Raw genomic sequence first — 2,508 nt, 5'->3', positions numbered from 1 at the left:
ATCGGAACATCACGGTGGCCTTCCGCTTCAGCTCCTTGTTTTCCGCTTTCAGCACACTTATCTCTGCTCGCGCATCCTTATACATGCGTTGGAGCAGAGCCAGTAGGGAGTTTAAATGCTGCACCTCATTTGTCCTACTCTGCAGCCGGTTCGACAAATTTGTGACCGCCGTCATGGTTTCCACGCATGACTTCAGAGTATACTGATTAGCCTCAATATCAGTTTGCATCGCCATTTTTTGCTCCACCGACCGCATCGGAAAGTTCAATGGAGCAAAACCAGAGGTGTTTGGTTGCGGTTCGCTGGCCACCGCACCAGTTATTTCTCTTGTGGGCTCGTTCAGTTCTGGAAAGAGCGTGAGCAGGTTCTGGGTAACTGGACGGGAAGAAGAGGCCATGTTTTTGAGTTGCTAAGTGTTTCAGAGAAGGGTTGGTTTCCGGGTGTTTCAAGATTTGCAGAGACAAGCTCTCCGAGCGTTCAGAGGTTTCAGACTCGTATGCACAGCCTTCGCCTCAACCTTGTTTTAAATAGCCAGGGCCAGCCACGCGCATCGCGCGCCTCTTGCCGCCCGACAAACTGGCACGCCTTTTTCATGGCACATCTTTTGATAAAGTGGACACGCCTTTTGATGGCACGCCTTTTTATGGATTGGGCACGTCTTTTGATGGCACGCCTTTTTACAAAATTGGGCACACCTTTTGAGGGTGCATTTTTTAAGGGTCCGACAAGACTCTATAAACTGTCCCGACATTTGATTCCGGTTAGCTTTTTCAAGGGTCCGACAAGACTCTGTAAACTGTCCCGACATTGATTCCGGTTAGCTCCTTTAAGGGTCCGACAAGACTCTGTAAACTGTCCCGACATTGATTCCGGTTAGCTCCTTTATGGGTCCGACAAGACTCTATAAACTGTCCCGACATTTGATACCGGTTAGCTTTTTCAAGGGTCCGACAAGACTCTGTAAACTGTCCCGACATTGATTCCGGTTAGTTTCTACAAGGGTCCGACAAGACTCTGTAAACTGTCCCGACATTGATTCCGGTTAGCTCCTTTATGGGTCCGACAAGACTCTGTAAACTGTCCCGACATTGATTCCGGTTAGTTTCTACAAGGGTCCAGCAAGACTCCGTAAACTGTCACAACAACTGTCACAACATTGTCTGCTACAACGGTCCGACATGACCCCATAAACTGTCTTCTACAACGGTCCGCCATGACCCCATAAACTGTCTTCTACAAGGGTCCGACATGACCTCATAAACTGTCTTCTACAACGGTCCGACATGACCCCATAAACTGTCTTCTACATCGGTCTGACACCACCATACAGTGTCCTCTACAACGTTATGACACCCCATACAGTGTCTTCACCAACGGTCTGACACGACCATACAGTGTCTCCTATCCTTTTTTATTTTTATGTATTTTCTTGTTTTGTTACTCTCTCCAAACTCAAGTTGGTTAGTTTCTCTCCTCCTTGAGTTTGCGGGGGGCTGTTAGAATTTCCCATCTTTACCTTCACCTACTCCACTACACACTCCACTTCACCTACCTCTACTCCACTACACACTCCACTTCACCTAACCCACTATCACCTCCACTACACCTACTACCACATTACCTTCACCTACTCCACTACACACTCCACTTCACCTACCTCTACTCCACTACACACTCCACTTCACCTAACCCACTATCACCTCCACTACACCTACTACCACATTTTCTTCTATATATAGATTGTATAGAAATTGTAATTAATGCATCTTGTAATCTATCAATCTTGTAACAATATCAATAAACATCAATCAATAATACATAAATTTTTACAATATCCATGAAGGGCACTCCGAATCCGGAGACTTGATCGGCCCAAAGACGTCATGCACCGATGGGGCTTCGAATCCGGAGACTTGATCGGCCCAAAGACATCTTACGCCGATGGGCCCAAAGACGTCATGCACCGATGGGGCTCTAAATCCAGAGACTTATTGGCCAATCGTGATATCCACGAAGGGCGCTCCAAATCTGGAGGCTTTGTCGGCCCAAAGACGTCATGCGTCGATGGGGCTCCAAATCCGGAGACTTTTTGGCCAATCGTGATATCCACGAAGGGCACTCCGAATCCGGAGGCTTTATTGGCCTAAAGACGTCATGCGCCGATGGGGCTCCAAATCCAGAGACTTTTTAGCCAATCGTGATATCCACGAAAGGCGACTTGATCGGCCCAAAGACGTCATGCGCCGATGGGGCTTCGAATCCGGAGACTTTTTGGCCAATCATGGCATCCACAAAGGGCGCTCCGAATCCGGAGGCTTTATCGGCCCAAAGACGTCACGCGTCGATGGGGCTCCGAATCCGGAGACTTTTTGGCCAATCGTGACATCCACGAAGGGTGCTCCGAATCCGGAGGCTTTATCAGCCCAAAGACGTCATGCGCCGATGGGGCTTCGAATCTGAAGACTTTTTGGCCAATCGTGACATCCACGAAGGGCGCTCCGAATCCGG

At 48.6% G+C, this 2,508-nt stretch overlaps 1 long non-coding RNA gene across 1 annotated transcript; it reads right to left on the bottom strand.

Moving 5' to 3' along the window:
- Window positions 1-997: 997 nt before the first annotated feature.
- LOC145824502 (uncharacterized) lies at window positions 998-1,792 on the bottom strand. The gene is made up of 2 exons (XR_014366071.1): window positions 1,263-1,792; window positions 998-1,145 (listed from the first exon to the last, which is right to left on the bottom strand). It is a non-coding gene; the product is annotated as an uncharacterized LOC145824502 (long non-coding RNA).
- Between the last annotated feature and the right edge of the window lie 716 nt (window positions 1,793-2,508).

The sequence above is a fragment of the Camellia sinensis genome, chromosome 4 (assembly GCF_055761805.1).
Source record: "Camellia sinensis isolate YWXY chromosome 4, ASM5576180v1, whole genome shotgun sequence".
In the NCBI taxonomy this organism is placed as follows: Eukaryota; Viridiplantae; Streptophyta; class Magnoliopsida; order Ericales; family Theaceae; genus Camellia; species Camellia sinensis.
This window is presented reverse-complemented; position numbering and strand designations above follow the sequence as displayed.